Below are 21,380 nucleotides of genomic sequence, written 5' to 3' on the forward strand. Positions count from 1 at the left end.
AGCACCACCGGGTATGACCCAATAACAGAACAAAAGTCTGTTAATTATAAATGTCACAGGAAAGGCCAGTCAAAGCTACTCTGTGCTATCTGTTTTAGGAATCATTTGCTTAGAATCACTTTATAATCACTTAAACATAGGATCTTAAAATATGGCAGCCCCCCATCACTCTTTTTTTTTTAATTAATAGTTTATTTTTAATTAGTGAGTCAACGTGAGGGTACAGTTACAGATTTATACATTTTTGTGCTCATGTTTCTCCCTTACAAAGTTTGATAACCCATCCCTTCACCAGTGCCCATTCTCCACCACCATTAAACCCAACATCCCTACCCCCCTCCCCAGTCCCGTCTCCCCCCACCCCACACTGCCACTATGGCAGGGTATTCCCTTTTGTTCTCTCTCTCTGATTAGGTGTTGCCATCACTCTTTTTTGACCTTTTCTTGTATTGCCCATTTTCTGAAAATACTAAGCAAATACAACTAAAGTAGTAGCATATTTTTACACAATATCCCAGGCCAAGCTAAGTTTAAGTCAAGAAACTGAAAGCAACAAATCTGATTTATATTTGACAAATAACGGGGCTATCATAAGTTCCTGCTTTGAATGTCTACATGCTATTTCCATGGAAACTATGTAACCATTTTCCTCATAATATGAAGTTATTTTCATTTTTCACATTTTATCTTCAACTCCTTAGGAAAAGCCTACTTTATTCCTCAAGAAAAAAGTCAACAATTTTTCTTAATCACAGATATCTGAAGATTAAGTGACACCATTCTTGTTATGGAAAAGCAATCCACTAATGTTCTTACTATATGGTAGACGGCTGGGGGAAAATACAAGTAGTGCTTCCTTTACTTATTTATTTTTGGGGAGAGGGGGTAATTTTTTGGGTCACACCTGGAGATGCTCAGGGGCTACTCCTGGCTCTGCACTCAGGAATTACTCCTGGCGATGCTTGGGGGACCATATGGGGTGTTGGGGATCAAACCTGGGTCCATCACGTGGAAGGCAAACACGTTACCCGCTGTACTATCACTCCAGCCCCAAGAAGTTCTTCTTTAATGAAAGTGTGAGTACAAATTGCAATGAAAAATCCCTCAAAGATAGATGAAAATGAATCTATAATTAGAAATCTACAGAAGGCTGGTTATAAAAGATCACAAGAAACACTCTTTTCTAAATATGTGAAATATCACTAGAGGGGTCTTTAAACAATGAAAAACATGATTTTTCATCCCCACAGAGTTTTGGCAATCTTTGAGAAATGTTCTTAGCTGCTTTCTTTGTGAGACAGTGATTGCACTGAATGGTGAACATCTTGAGGCAAGAGGAAGATGCCCACTTTAAAATAGATCAAATAACAGCTGAAAGGATAAAAGAAATCCTTATCAAGTTCCCTCCCTTTGAGCCAGTGTTATTATCAAATGGCAGCAGATGGAAGAGATCCCACAATGGATTTTAGCTGACTATCAAATTAACCATTTCTCACCCCTCAAAGAGACTCTAAGCCAATTAACATCCTTCATCAACTCAGAGCTTAGTTGCATGAATGTAGATATTAGCTACACTGCTCCTCAGGGTTTTCATGGCACTTTCACGTTCTCTTGGGCTGGAGCCATACCACAGCGTGTAGGATGTTTGCCTTGCATGAGGCCAACCTGGGTTCTATTCCTTCGCCCCACTCAGAGAGCCCGGCAAGCTACCGAGAGTATCCCGCCCACACGGCAGAGCCTGGCAAGCTACCTGTGGCGTATTCGATATGCCAAAAACAGTAACAAGTCTCACAATGGAGACATTACTGGTGCCCGCTCAAGCAAATCAATAAACAACAGGAAGACAGTGCTACAGTGCTTACATTGTTCTCTTATCGTTTATATACAATTCCCTTGAGTAATCTTCACAATGACTCTCCAGCCTAATAAAGTGCTCTGTGAATAATAGGATGCTTAATAAATTCTTTGAATATTTACTTATAATGTATATACATTTCCTATAATGCACATACATTTCCTAAAATACACAATGCTTCACAGACAACTGCATTCCAATAATCTACTCTATCTTTTTTTAATGTTTCAATTTTCTTGGTAGTCTTCTTACTTTCTCTACTTCAGTAAGTGAATCTCTTACCATCTTCTCTTTTTCACTTCAAAGACTATGTTAAGATCTTTTGTTTTTTTTAATGTTTCATTTGTTGAAAAGATTAATCTTTCGTAGTACTGCATTTGCACCTTTATCAAAAGTTAACCGACCATACATTTATAGGTCTATTTCTGGACTGTTAATTCTTTTTAGAGATTTATGTGTCATTCTTTCAACAATAACAAGACTATTTGATTACTGTAGTTTTATACTGTCAGGTAATAAATATCAAAGTCCTCCAGTTTTGTCTCCATTCAAAACTGATTTAGCTATTCTAGTTTATTTGCTTTTTATATAAAGTTTAGAGGCCTTTTGTCAACTGCTACAAAAACAATTTCTGCTGGGACTTATAGGGATTTCATTCAATCTCTAGGACAATTTGAGAGAACTGACATTGACACTTTCAAGAGTTGAGCACAATATCTTTCATTATTAAATGAGATCTTTGATTTCCTTCATCAGTGCCTTATAGGCTTTAGCATATATTTCATTATGATATATATTTCAGTCTCATAGTGCTATTGTAAATGTTCTCTAAGTTTTCAATTTCTAACAAATACTATATAGAAATGTGATCTATGTGATTTATGCTTATATAGTGACTTTGAACCTGTGACTTTGCAGAATTTACTTATTGGTAATAAAAAATATTTTGGGAGTAGGGTCTTTGGAATTTTCTATATAAAAGTTATTTTATTTGCAAAAATCGCTTCATTTTCAGGGGCCAGAGTGGCAATGCAACAAGTAGGAAACCCTCCTTGTATGTAGCCTATCCAAGTTCAATCCCTGGCACTCCATATGAATCTCCTGAACCCATCAAGAGTGATCCCTGAGTGCAGAGATCACTGCAGGTCAGGAGTAAGACCTGAGCACTGTCTGGTGTGGCCCCTAAATCTAAAGAAAAACAAACAAACAAAAAACAAACAAAGCTCTATAGCTTATTTCCTCTTTAATCTACATTCCCTTTCTTGCTTCATAGAATTGACCATGACTCTATGCAATATTGATACACATTTTAAATCAAATATAATATTAGCTATAAAATAGTTTTATCAAATACAATATTGGCTAGGAAATATTTATGCTTTTCCTCTCAGATTGAAAAAAATTCCTTCTACTCCTAGTTTATTGTGTTCTTTGTTACAGATTGATGCAGTATTTAAACACTGAGATGTTTTTTCTAATTTGACTTGTCGATATGTCAGAAGCAATGACTTATTATCTTTTTGTTTGTTTGTTTGTTTTGGGGTTCATACCCAGTGATGCTCAGGTTACTTCTGATTCTGCACTCTGGAATTATTTTTGGCAGTGCTTGAGGGACCATATGGGTGCTGGAGATAGAACCCATGTTGACCGCATGCAAGGCAAACACCCAACCTGCTGTTCTATTGCTCTGGCCTCTATGTCTCATTTTTAACAACCTTTAACAACCTTGCACTCCTGGGATAAAGTGCAGTATTTAGTTATAATGCACCATAGTTTTCATATTGCTGATTTTGATTTGTTTTGTTTTGATTTGATTTTGTTTACTTGATTTTGTCAAGTAATTTTGTGTCTAAGTCTATAGTTTTCAATCTTGTAGTGCTTTAGCTCGTTTTAATATCAAGATAATATTGGCTTCATAAAATGAGTTGTATGTATTTATCCTTCAGTTTCTCAGCTGATTTTATATAGACTTTATATTATTTCTTCCCTAAATGCTTCGTAGCATTTTGGCTTAGAGTTTTCTTTTGTTAAAAGTTTTAAACACCAAATTCAATTTCCTTAACATAAAGAAGACCATGCAGATCATCTATCTTTCTTGAAAAATTAATTTGCATCATTCATAAAATGTTTCCATTTTATTTAAGCTTTTGAATGTGCCCAAAATTTGGGTCACATTTCATTTCTTTTTTTTTTCACATTTCATTTCTTGATGGACATTTGGTTCTTGACAATGAACAGTGTGCTGCTGTGAATATTTGTGTAGAAATATTCTCAATTCTTTAGGGAATAAATCTAGAAATGAAATTGCTTGTTCAAATCATAATTCTCTATTTAACATTTGAAGGATGATCTAATTTTTTCACAGTAGCTAAATTATTTAGCATATATATCAGCAATGTACTAAAGCTCCAATTTCTCTACATCCTTACCAACTTTCCCCTTTTTTTCTCTTCTTTTTAGGGTTTCCAATGTGGTTCTGTTATTGTTGCTAGCACTTTTTAAAAAGTAAATGTAGACACCTATGGATGACTCTGGGAGGATATGCAGGAGTCTTAGTGCTTTTGTCATTTTTGGTAGGTGGGCGCTGGGGTATAGAAGAAATACTGATTAGAGAAATCTATATGGAACTGTATTTTTGTGACTGCAATTTCCCTTTTTGCATCTAAATAAAGCATCTATGTCTTGTTTTATTTTTCACTTTTGGCCATACCCAGGTGTGTCTATTCTTGGCGCAGTGCTGGGACATCACTCCAGGTGATACTCAGGGGGATCATGCTTTGTAGGGGATCAAATCCAGGGTTCTAGCATGCAAAATATGTGCTACAACCTTTGAACCATCTCTCTGACACCTGTCTCGCTTTAAACACTATTCATATGAAATTTACCTGTACATCAGCACCAGTCATAAAATGATCTGTAATATGTCATCAGAGAGACCTACATCTCCAGGATGTTTTATGTTTTCCTTCCCTTCTATGTGCTAAATCAATGAAAGGAAGCAAAAACTGGGCCTAACTCCAAAAAGAATCAGTTTCTTAGCCATTAAGAGTTTCCTTTCATGTTTTACAATCTGGCATTTTTAGATAAGCTTTTCTATGATCACGTGCTAGAATTGTTAATCTTTAGAACACAAGTCAGAATGCTAATACAACCTTTCTTTGTCCATTATTCTCTTGCTACTATATGGGTACAAATACTTCAGAATTAAATTACCGGTGGATTTGGGAATAACCTGGCTTATCTTTTACAATTTTTGCAGATTTTAAAAAATCTTTTCACTGTTACGGGAGTCTAGTGAGTAAATTTCTGTTTCAGTAATAGAAATGAGAAAGCTCTATGAATTTATTAAGCTTTTCAATCACGTTATGTTTAGTTGCATTACAGCTGATTGTAACTTAAAACATTAATTGCTGATTAAAGTTACTATAATGAACCAAAGAATAAAAATTCTCAACACCCACAGAGATCCTCTCCTTCAAAATTGCTGCAGATTCCTGACTCCCTCTTTATGCCTCACATCTAGAAGAAAGAACTACTAAACTTTCCTAAGTCCAGATAAACAACCTTTTTTCCTGGATCATTCTCATGGTGTCTAAAAAACTAATTCTTTCCATATGACACAACTTAAATCATTCTACACAGTACTGTCTCACCAGTAAAGCAAAAGTAGCGGGAAATAAATATATGAGGAGATGCAACCCACAGAAGTAATTGTTTCCCGAAAATTAGGTTTCGAGAATCTTCAGAAAGATTAAAGTGCAGTCTGAAAAATGTAATGAAGATTTAAGAAAAAGTGGCACTTTATATAAAAAGAAACAAAAGAACAAAGACATAGCTCAACAGTAAATCTTCATTATGACCTACAGCAGAAGTTCCCAAACTTATTTAGCCTACAACCTCTTTCCAGGTTAAAAAAAAAAAAATTAACGTAGTCCCCTCCTGGAAATCTACAGTCTTTAAGCAAATAAACAGAAAGCACCTCTCCCCCAACAACTAAACCTGAGGTGAGGGAGTGGCTTTGCCCAAGTTGCGAAAGACTGGATTAGAACATAACACATCTGCTCTTCTATGCTATATTTTGAGTTCATATGAAAAAATACATTGCAATAAATATCACACCTCAATGAAAGATGCAAAATGTACATATTATATGTCATCATTTATACTACAATGTGTCTATGAATTCACCAACCTCAGAGGGCAATTTTTTTTAGATAAGGAAGGGTAGGAATAAAACTGGAGAATGAACTAAGAGGATTTTCACTATTTTCTAAATGATTTTATTATCTTTAGCAAGAATGAAAAAGGGTTAGTAATGAAGTAACTCTTGCTGGTCAGATAATAGATAAAACTAAAATTTATTAATAATAGGTCACATTTTAATTTAGAAGTAGAGCAAGTACACAAATAAACCATGAAGACAAACCTCTCAATACTAATGAAACTACATATCAAACTATAGTTCTTAAGAATATGGGCTGGAACGATAGCACAGCAGGTAGGGCGCTTGCCTTGCATGCGGCCGACCCAGGTTCGACTCCCAGCATCCCATATGATCCCCTGAGCACTGCCAGGAGTAATTCCTGAGTGCATAGCCAGGAGTAACCCTTGTGCATCGCCAGGTGTGACCCAAAAAGCAATAAATAAATAAATAAAGTGATATTATAATTTTTATATGATACTGAATTGAAACACTTTCCTCTAAGAGTTCCCTTTAATTTTTGCGGGTGGTGTCAGGGGGACACACTGAGGGGTGCTCAGGGCTCTGCATTCAGGGATTACTCCTAGTGGAACTCAGGAGACACATGTGGTGCCAGGGATTTAACCAGTTGACCTTGTGCAAGGGAAGTGTCCTACCTACTGCATTACTGTTCCAACACCGAATTCCACTTTTCTTCATGTATCACAAGGGTTTCAAGCTAAAATACTATAGGTAATCTTTCAACTTGAAAAACATATGACCTTCTTCCCCACCCCACATACCCCCAAATCTGCTATAGGAGGTTTCCAGTTGCTCATTTCCTAGTTGCAAACTATCTATTTAATAACACCTTTGAGCTTTGGGGAGGCCTTCCCCCAACTTTCCAGGTGGAAAAGCAATGTTATAGTTTTCCACTCATATTTTCATAAAGTACCTGATACAATGCTATCTCTGTCTATTTACACATTTGCCTGCCTGTAATTAGTGAGCTACCGAGGACAGGATCTCCCCCCCCCCCCTTTTTTGGGTATCCTTTGTATAATGCAAAGTGACATGCTTACAGTCGGAGAGTATTATGTACACAAACCACTTAAGCCTATGTCAGCAACTGTAGGATAACATAGCCTCAGGTAGCTTAGGTTTATTGGGTTACTCCCTTCACAGTGCTCCATTCCTCTGTGTTTATTTGTAACTTCTTTCTTTGTTTTCTGTTGAGTTGTAAATATTGTTTTTCTCTTCTCCTTGAGACCTTTGCATAGTTTATTCAGAGCCATGTCCTTTTGTATGGACACAGGGAGGCTTAGCAAATGCTATGCTTTGATAACCTGGGAATCATTTGACTCTACATGATATTTTCCTCCTGGGCATCTGTTCTCTCGATCTATGCCTCAGCTGCCCGAACTTCCTAGCACTCCCAAAAGCAGTGTCCTGACGAGAAGGACCTAGGGCAAGCAGTGAGTTGTGTGCTACCCTGGCATCGAGATGGGCCTGGCCAAAGCGCCTAATGCTTAACTATAAGTTAAGAGCTTGGTCATGTTGTGTGGCCCAGCACATGGTCTATTCTAGAAAACGTTCCACGTGCACTGGAAAAGAATGTGTATTCCCTTTTTTGGGGATATAAAGCCCTGTATAGATCAATTAGCCCTATCTCTTCTATTTCTTCCTTCAAAGCCAGTATTTCCTTGGTGGGTTTTAAGCTTGATCTATCCAGGAGTGACAGGGCAGTGTTGAAGTCTCCAATTACTATTGTGTTTCTCGAGATGTCCTTCTTAAGGTCTGTTAGCAGTTGTTGTAGGAATTTGGCTGGTCCCTCATTGGGTGCGTACATGTTTAGGAGTGTGATTTCTTCCTGCTGTACATATTCCTTGATTAATAAGAAATGGTCTTCCCTATCCTTTCTAATCCTTTTCAACCTGAAATCTATGTTGTCCGATACTAGTAAGGCCAGCCCAGCTTTTTTGAGAGTGTTGTTTGTTTGCAGGATTATTTTCCAACCACTGACTTTGAGTCTGTGTTTGTTCTGATTATTCAGATGGTTTCTTGCAGGCAGCAGAATGTTGGATTCAGTCTCTGAATCCATTTTGCCACTGTGTCTCTTAATTGGTGAATTTAGACCTTTGACATTAAGAGAGATTATTGTTATGGGATTTTGCGCCATCTTTCTGTAAGGGTTTGTTGTGCTTGTAGGGGTTCTTTTTGTCTTATAATAGCCCCTTTAGTGCTTCTTTTAGGTTTGGTTTTGAGTCTATGAAGTTCCTGAGCTGTTGTTTATCCCCCAAATAGTCTACAATTCAATTCTCAATTTGAATGAGAGTTTAGCCGAATAAAGTATTCTTGGTGAAGCGTTCATTTCATTGAGTTTTTCTCTATATCCCACTACTGCCTTCGGGCTTGGAGGGTTTCCTCTGATAGGTCTGCTGTGAATCTAAGGGGTGCTCCTTTGTATGCGATTTCCTTCTTCGACCTTGCTGCTTGCAGTATTGTGTCTCTATCCATGATGTCCATCATTCTAACTATGATATGTCTTGGGGTTTTTCTGTTAGGGTCTCTTTTAGCTGGCACCCTTCGGGTGCCTTGAAATATTAGCAAACAGAATTCAACAACTCATCAAAAAGATCATACACCATACAAAAGATCAAAGACCAAGTGGGATTCAGTGGGGGATGCAAGGATGGTTTAACATTCGGAAATCAATCAACATAATCCATCATATCAACAAAAGAAAAGAACCATATGATCATATCAACAGATGCAGAAAAAGCATTTGACAAGATCCAGCATCCATTTATGATGAAAACTCTCACCAAAATGGGTATAGAAGGGACTTTCCTCAATATAGTCAAAGCCATCTACTATAAGCCTCTGGCAAGCATCATCCTCAATGGGGAAAAACTAAGAAGAGCCTTCCCTCTGAGATCAGGGACGAGACAAGGATGCCCACTCTCTCCACTCCTGTTCAATATAGTACTGGAAGTACTTGCAATAGTGGTTAGGCAAGAAAAAGGTATTAAGGGCATTCAGATAGAAAAGGAAGAAATAAAACTCTCACTATTTGCAGACGATATAATACTATACTTAGAGAACCCTAAAACCTCTACCAAGAAACAATAGACCTCTATCTTAGAAACAATAGACTTGTGTAGTAAATTTGCAGGCTATAAAATCAACACCCAAAAGTCCATGGCTTTCCTATACGCAAATAATGAGAGAGAAGAAAGCGACATAATAAAAGCAATCCCGTTCACGATTGTGCCTCAAACGATCAAATACCTCGGAATCAACTTAACTAAGGACTTGTATAATGAAACTACAAAATGCTACTTCAGGAAATAAAAGAGGACACGAGGAAATGGAAAGATATCCCCTGCTCATGGATTGGAAGAATTAATATTGTCAAAATGGCAATATTCCCCAAAGCACTGTACAGATTCAATGCGATCCCTATAAGGATACCCTTGATATTCTTCAAAGAAATGGAGCAAGCACTCCTGAAATTCATATGGAACAAAAAACCCCCATGAATAGCTAAATCAATTCTTCGGAAAAAAGAAAATGGGAGGAATCAACCTCCCCAACTTCAAACTCTACAAAGTGGTAGTGATTAAAACAGTATGGTACTGGAACAAAGGCAGAGATGCAGACCAATGGAACAGGGTTGAATATTCTGACACACCACCCCAAATATATGATCATCTAATCTTTGATAAGGGAGCAAGAAATGTGAAGTGGAGCAAGGAAAGCATATTTAACAAATTGTGCTGGCAAAACTGGACAGCTATATGCAAAACAATGGACTCAGATCTCCACCTATTACTATGTACAAAAGTCAGATCAAAATGGATTAAAGACCTCAACATCAGACCAGAATCCATAAGGTACATTGAAGACAAGGTTGGCAAAACTCTCCACGACATTGTAGCCAATGGTATCTTCAAAGATGACACACCACTGGCCAAGCAAGTTAAAACAGAGATAAATAAATGGGACTACCTTAAACTAAGAAGTTTCTGCACCTCAAAAGATATAGTGACCAAAGTACAAAGGCAGCCTACAGAATGGGAAAGGATATTTACCCAATACCCATCTGATAAGGGGTTGATATTAAGGATATACAAGGCACTGGTTGAACTCCACAAGAAGAAAACTGTCAACCCGATCAAAAAATGGGGTGATGAAATGAACAGAAACTTCCCCAAAGAAGAAATCCGAATGGCTGAGAGGCACATGAAAAATGCTCAACATCATTAATCATCAGGGAGATGCAGATCAAAACAACAATGAGATATCATCTCACACCACAGAGACTGGCCCACATCCAAAAAACACAAAAACAACCGGTGTTGGCGCAGATGTGGGGAGAAAGGAACTCTTCTTCACTGCTGGTGGGAATGCTGACTTGTTCAGCCCTTTTGAAAAACAATATGGACAATTCTCAAAAAATTAGAAATCGAGCTCCCATTTGACCCAGCACTCCTGGGAATATATCCTGGAGAGGCAAAAAGGTATAGTAGAAATGACATTTGCATTTCTATGTTTATTGCAGCACTGTTTACAATAGCCACAATCTGGAAAAAACCGGAGTGCCCTAAAACAGATAACTGGTTAAAGAAACTTTGGTACATCTACACAATGGAATACTATGCAGCTGTTAGAAAAGATGAAGTCATGAAATTTGCATATAAGTGGGAAAGTATCATGTTACGTGAAATGAGTCAGAAAGAAAGAGATAGACATAGAAAGATTGCACTCATATGTGGAATATAAAGTAGCAGAGAGGTGCGAGCTAGTAATGATGCAACTTCTGGCAGAAATTCCTCTGGACTTAGGTACTGAAATACTAAAATACAGAAACCCAAACCCTCACGACCACTACTGTGGCCACACGACCACATATCTCTTCATTCTCAGCAATGGAAAACAAATTATTAAATGCTTCCTTTCCAGCAGGTCCGACTTTGTGGGGCGGGGGAGACTCCAAATAATAATAGTGAGTTCTTTGTTGAAATATTGAATGTAATAAAAGTAAAGAGAAAGTAAAGTGAAATTTATCAGCTACACAGGCGGGGTGGGGAGCTGGGGGGTGGGGGTGTGGCGGGGAGGTTTACTGTGGTTCTTGGTGGTGGGATATGTGCACTGGTGAAGGGACGGGTGTTCAAACATTGTGTAACTGAGACTTAAGCCTGAAAGCTTTGTAACTGTCCACATGGTGATTCAATAAAAATTAAAAAATTTAAAAAAAAGAGTGCTCAAACCAAAAAAAAAAAAAAAACAAAAACAAAAAACCTTGGTCATGGACAAATGCTGTCATGATCCAAAAAGTAATAATTAGATTCAGACCCTGCTAGGGTTAGGAATGATTAATCTGGCCTGAATGCTGTAGTCTTGAGTCTGTGCAAGATGTTGCCAGAAGAGCTGCCTTGCAAGCCTCAATGTATCTCTTGCTATGTCCATACAAAAATAACTAGTATTAAGATGTGAATAAATTCTTGGACTAGGGAAAGGAGAAAAACCTTAAGAGGTATGTCATCCAAAAAAAACAGGATATGAGATTATTTAATAGTAGAACTATTACAAACAAGCATAGAAATTACTCAGATTTACTTTAACAATATAAGAAAAAAAACTAACTCCTCTTGCAGCAAGCATGAGTCTATCTCCTGAGTCTTAACTCCTGCATGTCTCTCACAACATGATTAATTGACTATATCAACTCAAATGATATAAAAACTATATATATATATATTGCTTTTTTTGGGTGCATAGGGGTCACTCTTGGCTCTGCACTTAGGAATTACCCCTGGCGGTGCTCAGGGGACCATATGGGATTCTGGGAACCGAACCCAGGTCGGCCTCGTGCAAGGCAAATGCCCTAGCTGCTGTGCTATTGCCCCAGCCCCCACAACTACATCTTTATGTCAGGAAATATGACCTAAGGTGTTCTGAAATGCATATACAGATAGAAAAATAAGGGAACAAGCACACCAAATCAATAGTGCTGCTTATTTCTGGGTAGTCAAACATCAGTCAAATTTTCTTTACTTGTTCTACATTTTTTTAATGTTTTCCATAACAAAATTTGAATTTTTTCTTAATATAAAATGAAAGATGTGTAGTATAATATAGATGAAAACAAATCCCACTTCAGCTCTTTCAGATCAAAGAAAGAAAAAGTAAAGACACTATACAGGACTCAGTTTCCCAGCTGGCAGCTCTCCATGAAAATCCAAACCACAGAGTCCACAAGGGAAATACAAATAAAGGGTCAGCATCCATGAGGGTACATTGCCTTGGAGTTGCCTTTTACAAAGATGACAAAACACAAAATATATCTTTTTTCTAAATGACAAAGATGTGGGTTTTTTGGCAGTAATATTTGGAATGTAAAATTAACAATACAATTACAAGCTGAAATATAATAGGATTCATTTTTATTTGCATATATTTTAATAAAAAACAAAATTTAAATCAGCAATCAAAAAATGCTCAACTATGTTAGGAACTACTGTATTTACAAATTATTCCTATGTTGCTAATGGGATAATTTACATATTCACTGATGCTATCATTCCACAAATAGTTGTATGGCAAGGAATATTAAAAAGTGTGTTCTCGGGGCTGGAGAGATAGCACAGAAGGTAAGGCGTTTGCCTTGCACTCGGCCAACCCGGGTTCAAATCCCAGCATCCCATATGGTCCCCTGAGCACGGTCAGGGGTAATTCCTGAGTGTAGAGCCAGGAGTAACCCCTGTGCATCGCCAGGTGTGACCCAAAAAGCAAAAAAAAAAAAAAAAAAAAAAAAAAAAAAAGTGTGTTCTCGGGGCTGGAGAGATAGCACAGCGGGTAGGGCGTTTGCCTTGAACGCGGCTGACCCGGGCTCAAATCCCAGCATCCCATATGGTCCCCTGAGCACGGTCAGGGGTAATTCCTGAGTGTAGAGCCAGGAGTAACCCCTGTGCATCGCCAGGTGTGACCCAAAAAACCAAAAAAAAAAAAAAAAGTGTGCTCTCAGCGCTGGGGGAAATTCATCCCAGATAGAGAAGGGAACACCAAGTAAAATGTGATTGGAGATCCTGCGCGGGGAGGGAGATGCGTGTTGAAAGTAGACTAGAGACTGAACACGATGGCCACTCAGTGCCCCTACTGCAAACCACAACACCCCAAAGGAGAGAGAGAGAGAACAAATTGGAATGCCCCGCCACAGAGGCGGGGTGGGGCGGGGGATGGGATGGGGGGGTGGGAGGGATACTGGGTTCATTGGTGGTGGAGAATGGACACTGGTAGAGGGATGGGCTCTCGAACATTGCATGAGGGAAAAACAAGCATGAAAAGGTGTGAATCTGTAACTGTACCCTCACTGTGACTCACTACAAAAAAATTAAAAAATTAAAAAAAAAAAAGTATGCTCTCAGGATGAGAGATAGTATAGCAGGTAAGGCACTCACCTAGCCAATAGCTGTGAAGTTTAACATCGGGAATGTAGGCTGCAAATGCTGAAAAAAACTCAAGATACTTCTGCAAAATTTTTTTTCAAGTCAGGAAAGAACTGGCATTGGGAAGATCCTTTTTGTTGTTTCTCTGATGCCTTAAATCTTCTTTCACACAAACTCCCACAATCACTCCTACCTCTTACCCAAATAAAATCCATACAAACTGCTGCACACCTGGGAAGAACTCAGCACTGGGAACAGTCAACTTATTATGCCAAAATATATATATATATATGTATATATATTTTACTTTTCTATTAATGAATCACCATGAGGATACAGATACAGATTTATGCATTTTTGTGCTTGTGTTTCAATCATGCACTACTTGAGTACCCATCCCTCCACCAACAAAAGTCAAAATATTTAAGAAGTATATGATGGCATCTTCATTGTAATAGTAAAAGTTACTGAATACTCTTGGAAATTTCTAAGGGAATTCTAACTTTAAATAATGAAAAGGGCTCCTGTCATATAAAAGATTCATAATTTTCCTGTTCCTCCATCAAGAGATTAAAGGTTAAGGAGGTGGAGTTAGGGAAGAGGGAAACTTCTCTTTAAAAGCTATGGATATTTTATCATTTATAAATAAACCTGTAAAAACACACTAGAAAGCTATTTGATTAATTTTTTATGTAATATTCCTACCAACTTGTATTTTTAGTCAACAAGTATATACTTCTTATGCCCCCAAAATTATACTGTTATTTATAAGGTAAATATGTAAAATTAAAAAGAGATCTATTTGGGGCTGGAGAAATACTACAATGAGTAGGGCACTTGCCTTACATGAGGCGATCTGGGTTCTATGGCTGATACTATATATGTTCCCATGAGCATTGTATGAGCACAGAGTCAGGAGTAAGCCCTGGGCACATCTGGAAGTTACCCCTCCCGTCTTTCTCTCCCCAAAAGAAAGACATATTTTCAAGTCATCTAGCATTTTTGGTAGGAACCTAATATTATAGAATGCTGGTTACCTTTTAAATCTGAAGTACTTCATCCATTATGGTGACAAAGGTGGTTTTAGCAGCTGACATTACAGTCCTTAAAAATTTCAAAGTGCTTGTAAGATGAATGTTCTTTGTTCTCTGCCTCTCATTCCTTTATTTTTTGAATTCAGCAATATTTCTGCAAGAGAAAAAAAAAGAAGATAGAGTTAAACCAGGTCTTTTAAAAAATGATGCATTAGATGTTTTTGTGTATTCATCCTTCCAACCATATATATAAATTATAACCTAGGTCCACTACATGAAAGGTAGTATTTTAAGTAGAAAGAGAGAGAACAAATAAAGCAAGAGATCTTCTCTCATTGAATGCAGGTACATTCTAGAATATAACTGTAGCACTGTCATCCCATTGTTCATCAATTTGCTCGAGTGGGCACCAGTAATGTCTCCATTGTGAGATTTGTTGTTAGTTTTTGGCATATCAAATACTCCACAGGTAGCTTGCCAGGCTCTGCCATGCGGGCGGGATACTCTTGGTAGCTTGTTAGGCTCTCCAAGAAGAACGGAGAAATTGAATCTGGGTTGGCCGTGTGCAAGGCAAATGCCCTGTGCTATTGCTCCAGTCCTAGAGAAACAAATTTTGATGGTGATAAATTCTCTTAAATTGGAAGCTAAAATTGGGAAGGTGAAAATGCCATTTTACACTTTACATTAAGAAAGTCTAAGAGAAGAAAGTGTGCATGCCAAAAAATAAAATGAGTCATATCATGGAAAGATTTAGAATATTTCAGACAGAAAGCATACATGTTGTGAGACATAAATGAGCTTATAATGCTCATGGAAAAATGTTTCTAAATTATCAAAACAATGAAATAATATTTTATAAGAAAATATCAAGTACCTGCCCTAAAACAGATGACTGATTAAAGAAACTTTGGTACATCTACACAATGGAATGCAATGCAGCTGTTAGGAGAGATGAAGTCATGAAATTTGCTTATAAATGGATAGACATGGAGAGTATCATGCTAAGTGAAAATGAGTCAGAAAGAGAGGGACAGACATAGAAGGACTTCACTCATTTGTGGAGTATAGAATAGTATCACAAGAGGCTGACACTCAAGGACAGTAGATACAAGGGCCAGGAGGATTGCCCTATAGCTGGAAGACTTTCACGAGTGGAGGGGAGAAGACAGATGGAATAGAGAAGGGATCACTTAGAAAATGATGGCTGGAGGAACAGTTGGGATGGGAGATGCATGCCGAAAGTAGATAATAGAACAAACATGATGACTTCTCAGTGTCTGTGTTGCAAGCCATAATGCTCAAAAGTAGAGAGAGAGTATGGGGAATATTGTCTGCCATGGAGGCAGGGGAAGGGTGGAAAAGGGGGGGTAAACCCGAGATATCAGTGGTGGTGAATGTGCACTGGTGGAGGGATGGGTGTTTGATCATTGTGAGAATGTAACCCACATGAAAGCTTATAACTATCTCACGGTGATTCAATAAAATACAAAAATTAAAAAAAAGAAAATATCAAGTACCACAACACTCAAAAGATGTGGAAACTAATATAATTTTATATTTATTATTCCTACATAACAATAACAATAAACTGACAATTATTTAAAATACTTTACTTTTTGACTGACTTCAAATTCTCTTTGGATGTTCACTTTTCATACATGACTTTCCAGCTTTGGCAGAACAAATTATGTGTGTGAGTGTGTGTATGTGTGTGTGTCTGTCTATCTGTCTGTTGGTCTGTCTTTGGGCCACATCTGGTGGTGCTCAGGGGACCATAGGCAGCCCGAGGAATATAATCCAAGTAGGTCATGTGCAAGATAAGTAAGTGAGTGCCTTACCCACTGTATTATAACCTCTCTGACCTCTAATTCATATTTTAATTTGTTTGAATGAGAAGATTTTCTCTTTGTGTTAGCAAAAACAAAACCAAACTAACCTGTCTTTATTTTTCCTGGATGGTGTACCAATCAACAACAATGTGTTGGCAAAATACTATGAAGACATAAAAGCTGGAAGAGTATTCTCTAAGTATATAAAAATTTAGTTATGATTCTACCTGCTCATTGATGGAGCAGTGGCATCTACTGAAACCCAAGCCTCTCTTCTAGAACTTCTGGAATTTTGCTCATTACCAAAAAGAAACTTAATCACATACTTAAAGAAGAAAAATGTACTTATAATTAATAACTGTATGAGCTGGAGTGATAGCACAGCGGGTAGGGTGTTTGCCTTGCATGGGGCCGACCCAGGTTTGATTCCCAGCATCCCATTATGGTTCCCCTGAGCACCACTAGGAGTAATTCCTGAGTGTATGAGCCAGGAGTAACCGAGTAACCCCTGTGAATTGCTGGTTGTGATCCAAAAAGCAAAACAAATAAATAAATAAAAATAAATAAATGTATAATTATAGATTATGAACTACATAATAATTCCCAGGTGTGGCTTGAACTAATTTTATGAACACATAGTAACAAACAAAATCATCGACTGTGTATGTCAATATTGCTGTAGATATTAGAAAACAAATTCTGGGCCCAGAGCAATAGTACAAGTAAGGCATTTGCCTTGCATTTGACCAACATGGATTCAATCCCTGGCATACATATGGTTCTCAAAGTCCACCGGAGTGATTCCTGAGCATAGAGCCAGGAGTAAGCACCACTGAGTGTGGCCTCCAACTGAAACAAAAACAGTAAAAGAATTTTCTTTAAAATAGAAAACAAATTCTGAGCATTCAAAGAGACCTTAACAGTGTCCTAAGCCATATGCTGTAGAATAAAAATAATACACTTTAGAGTATGGAGTAAAATTTGTGTCCTAAATAGCTAACAGGGTTATATGGAAGTCATTTAAGAAACAAATGTCATGAATAAAAGAAGGGCAGTCACAAAATTATGAACTAAGTGGGGAAAAAAATCTCCTAGATCTCTTAAATGGGACTAGCATAAAAGGAAAAAAATGATGTAATGTTGGGAGCCTTTTATTTATGAATTCCAGGAAGCCATCAAAAATATAACTCAATTCAGGATCTAGCTATATATGCTGATTTTGGGAAATTGCTAAGGTAATTTTCCAAATATTGAAAACAGGAAGAAACTAATTTTATCCTTATAAAAATCTTTATTGTATAATTGGACTTACAATCCTTTATGTATACATGCCATACTTTTTATGCATATACATACTTCTCATGTATATAGACATCACTCCAATGCCACGCCCAGTACCAGAGAGCCCACTTCCCTTCACAATATCCCAATTCCCAAATCCCATGTAAGCTCATTTCTATAGACAAAATCTTTAGTTCTGATGACTTTGACCATTTCTTATTCCCTTACTATGTTAGAAGAAAAGAATTTTAGCCATCTGTAAAAGGAGAGAGGTTACCAGAGTTTTGGAGTAAAATAAATTAGTTATTACAGCTTACTCTCCATTGCTAGCACAGCAGTTGGGCATTCACCTTTCACGAGGCCAACCAGAGTTTGATTCCTCCGCACCTCTCAGAGAGCCCGGCAAACTACCAAGAGTATCGAGCCCGCTCGGCAGAGCCTGGCAAGCTACCCATGCGTATTGGATATGCCAAAAACAGGAACAATAAGTCTCTCAATGAGAGACGTTACTGGTGCCCGCTCAAACAAATCGATGAGCAACGGGATGACAGTGACAGTGACTCCCCAATGGCTAAAGAACCTTTAATATTACATTTGATCATAAAATCTCCTAAATTCCTACAGGACCAGAATTGTGTGCTCTTATTTACATTGCTATTTAATTCCATCAACAGCCAACATCCAGAGAGAGACTTAAAAGCAAGCTCTCAGAAGAGAGTGATGCAGAGAGTCTCTTGCCCGCACGCCTGGCTGTCTTCCCCGGGGCCCCTCGGAGGGGATGGGCTCCAGCTTCCCTCCCCACCCTGGGCAGAGGAACCCAGGTGTGTGTAATCCCATCAAATGGCCAACATCCAGAGAAAGACTTAAAAGCAAGCTCCCAGAAGCGATATCTTTAGCCTTCTTCTCCCTCTGGGAGAAACTGGCAATCTTCTGAGAGTTTCCTACCCACGTGGGACAGCCTTGCAAGCTTCCCAAGGTGTATTCATATGCAAAATCCAGTAACAAGCTGGATCTCATTCCCCTGACCCTGAAGAGCCCCCAGTGCAACATCGTTAGGAGGGCCAAGTTGAGATAGACTTCTAAGATCTCAGGGAAAGGACCAAATGAGATGTTACTGAGCCAGCCCGAGAAATCGGTGATTAACGGGATTTCGTGATTCGTGATTTAATATTAGGAAACAGTTGAAATAAAAGTATCACTTAGAATTATAAGACAACAGACCACTAAAAATCCTATAGCCAGTATTGGAAGTTTTCAGTTATATATGGCAGGGCTATAAAACCATGAAAATCTCTTTATGCTTCTGTATGGTCTGAATGGCATGAATAGTGTTTACATTTTTAAACAATCTAGAAAAAAATTAAAATTAAAATGTCATTTGAAACATAAAAATCTGAGATACAGCCTCCTGTTTTTTTTTTTTTCATGTGTGGATGTGTGTGTGTGTGGGGGGTGTCACACCCAGAGACGCACAGGGATTACTCCTGGATCTGCACTCAGAAATTAACCCTGGCAGTGCTCAGGGGACCACGTGGGATGATGGGATGCTGGGAATCGAACCCAGGTCGGCCGTGTGCAAGGCAAATGTCCTACCCACTGTGCTGTAGCCCCAGCCTCCTATTTTAATGTGTTGTATATGGCTACTTTTGAGCACAATAGCAGAGTTATGACCATAACTCTAGTAGAGTCCATAACATCTAGTAGAGTCCATAACATCTAAAATACATAGAGCATGATCTTATACAGATAATATTTGCTAGTTCCTGTTATAAGATACATATATATAGTATACATATATGGTAATAATGTAAAGTTATAGGTCAAATCATTTTAGTCCTTATCCACTGAAATACTTCTACTAAAATATTAATGATTTTATACTTATAATGACTTATTCTAAACTACTGAAAGAATTTTTATATATTCAAAAATTCATTTTCCCAGCCTGTGAAATTTATTTGTATGATAAGTAGTTACTTTGGGTTAGTTTCTGATTTAGAATTTATAATGATTTTTTGAATTAAAAAATAAATAACAATTTCTAGAACTGACACATCATTACTTACAATACTGAGGAAAATTGAATCATGTTAAATTAATTGTTTGATAGTTGCAGGATTTTGTAAAGGTGTTTGCACTAACATTCACTAGGGTGATTCAACTTATGGCCATGAAAGAGTGGATAGGTCCAGAATAATCTTCCCACTTCAAACAGCTTTAAAACAGTATAAAATACATAAAAGGACTACTTTCAGAAACAGGAAGTGTAGGACTGTGACCCTGAGAAAAGGGAAGCACACTAGGACAGCCCTGCCCAAGTCAGAAAATTCACCACTCCACTACTAGAAGGGAAGAACCCAGAACCATGCAATCTTGTTGACTTGAGAAGACAAAAAAAAAAATTCAAGATAGTCAAAATGGGAAGAATTTATGGACAGAGTTCCAAAGAAAAAGGAAAGGGTTCTAGTAATTTATATGAAGTTTCCCTTGAGTATTTAGTTAGGTAAATCCTATATATGAGATGGTAAAATTTTGTGAGACCAGACAAGAACTTCTCAAAAGAGAAAGGAACCAGGGAGTTCCTAGAGCTGATATGGAGCTAATAATTCAGCAAATTTCAAAGAAGCAGGAGGAAAGTTCACTGAACAAACAAGACAATGTAGTGAGTCCCAGAAGAGCCCTATGCAAGGGAAACAGAGTCCTACATAAAAAGCTTCTCTAAAGTTTAGGAATGTCTTATTAATTTTTTATAGCTGCTTCCACAATGGTGCTTGGAGAGACTAGGACCACTCTTGAAAATATGGGCCTGCCTAGGGGTCAGACACTACTCTTGCTGTGCTTGGGGACACCAGAGTTACACTGTTCCCTTGTGTTGGGAGACCTGGGAGAACATACAGTGCCAGGAATTAAACTCTGGGTCTCACCCATGTGCTCCACCTTATCCCAAAAAAAACTACTCTAAGGGCCAGGAGATAGTATAGCTGTTAGTACAATATAGCTACATGTCTAGCACATGCCCAACCTGTGTTTGATCCCTGAGCACCACTAGCCGCAGCCCTGGAGGCCCAAAGCACTCCCAGGTGTAGCCTGGGTAATCCCTGGTTTTAGCATGAACTTGCAGGCCTGGCTTGACTGAGAAACATTAAGAGGTCTTGTAGGCCTCCTGAGTACCACTTAGAAGAAGCTCCACCCCCACCCCCACAGAAACAGCCACTAGATATGTCAAAAAGGAACTTGAAACCCTAGAAGGTTTCAGTGCAACTTTAGATGGGTGTCAGGAAAAAGCCTAATGATCTTTCAAAGAATTCCACAAAATCAAGAACTCAATGTGTAAAATTCACAATTTTTTTAGGGGGGGTCACATCCGGTGATGCACAGGGGTTACTCCTGGCTTTGCACTCAGGAATTACTCCTGGCTGTGCTTGGGGGAACCTTATGGGATGCTGGGAATCAAATCCAGGTCGGCTGCATGCAAGGCAAATGCCCTACCCACTGTACTATTGCTCCTGCCCCCAGAAATATTTTGTACTTAATTAAAATTTAATCAACATATAAAGAAGCAGAAAAATGAGACCCCCTTAACCAGAAAAATATCTGCTAAGAGACCAAGAAATAACAAAAGTGATGCAGTGAGTAAGCAATGACATTGAAAGGGTTATAAGTACATTATAAGCATTCTATATTCAAGGATATAAATGGAAAGGGAAATATAGTGAAAAATATTTTGTAAATCTTTTATAGACAAAACAA

The 21,380-nt window shown here is 38.0% G+C and overlaps 1 protein-coding gene across 4 annotated transcripts in view; it reads right to left on the minus strand.

Moving 5' to 3' along the window:
* Positions 1–21,380, minus strand: part of PEAK1 (pseudopodium enriched atypical kinase 1) — a 270,744-nt gene that overhangs the window by 144,816 nt on the left and 104,548 nt on the right. For all 4 annotated transcript variants that reach the window (XM_055130599.1, XM_055130596.1, XM_055130597.1 and 1 more), the window contains one exon: positions 14,524–14,674. The gene's annotated coding sequence lies outside the window, so the exon portion shown is untranslated. The remainder of the gene's footprint in view (positions 1–14,523; positions 14,675–21,380) is intronic.

Source organism: Sorex araneus, chromosome 3, assembly GCF_027595985.1.
Source record: "Sorex araneus isolate mSorAra2 chromosome 3, mSorAra2.pri, whole genome shotgun sequence".
Lineage (NCBI taxonomy): Eukaryota > Metazoa > Chordata > Mammalia > Eulipotyphla > Soricidae > Sorex > Sorex araneus.